Source organism: Mandrillus leucophaeus, unplaced genomic scaffold (genome assembly GCF_000951045.1).
Source record: "Mandrillus leucophaeus isolate KB7577 unplaced genomic scaffold, Mleu.le_1.0 Scaffold1035, whole genome shotgun sequence".
Lineage (NCBI taxonomy): Eukaryota > Metazoa > Chordata > Mammalia > Primates > Cercopithecidae > Mandrillus > Mandrillus leucophaeus.
The window spans coordinates 74,941-75,634 of NW_012098488.1; positions in this window are offsets into that span (position 1 = coordinate 74,941).

A 694-nucleotide genomic window follows, 5' to 3' on the forward strand; every position below is an offset into this window, starting at 1 on the left:
GAGACGGAGTTTTGCTCTTGTTGCCCAGGCTGGAGTGCAGTGGCACGATCTTGGCTCACTGCAACCTCTGCCTCCTGGGTTCAAGCGATTCTACTGCCTCAGCCTCCTGAGTAGCTGGGATTACAGGCATGAGCCACCATGCCCAGCTAATTTTGTATTTTTAGGTGAGGTGGGGTTTCTCCATGTTGGAAATGGCTGGTTTTGAACTCTCGGCCTTAGGTGATCCGCCTGCCTCAACCTCCCAAAGTGCTGGGATTACATGCGTAAGCCCCCATGCCTGACCAGGATACACACTCTTAATTTCATGGTCACCTGTTTTCATGAAGCCATTTTCCAGATATATAAAATCTCTAATTTTCACAAAACCAATATATAGAGTATGTGGCTACTGTCTTTTTTCTTTTTTTGAGACAAGGCTTCCCTCTGTTGCCCAGGCTGGAGTGCAGTGGCATGAACAAGGCTCACTGCAGCCTCGACCTTCCAGACTCAAGGGATCCTCCCACCTCAGCCTCGAGTATCTGGGACCACAGGTGTGTGCCCACAGCCTGGCTCATTTTTAGTTTTTTGTAGAGACGGGGGATCTTGCCATATTGTCTGGTTGGGTCCAGAACTCCTGGGCTCAAGTAATCTGCTGGCCTCAGCCTTCTAAAGTGCTGGGGTTACAGGCGTGAGCCGCTGTGCCCTGCTTGTCTTC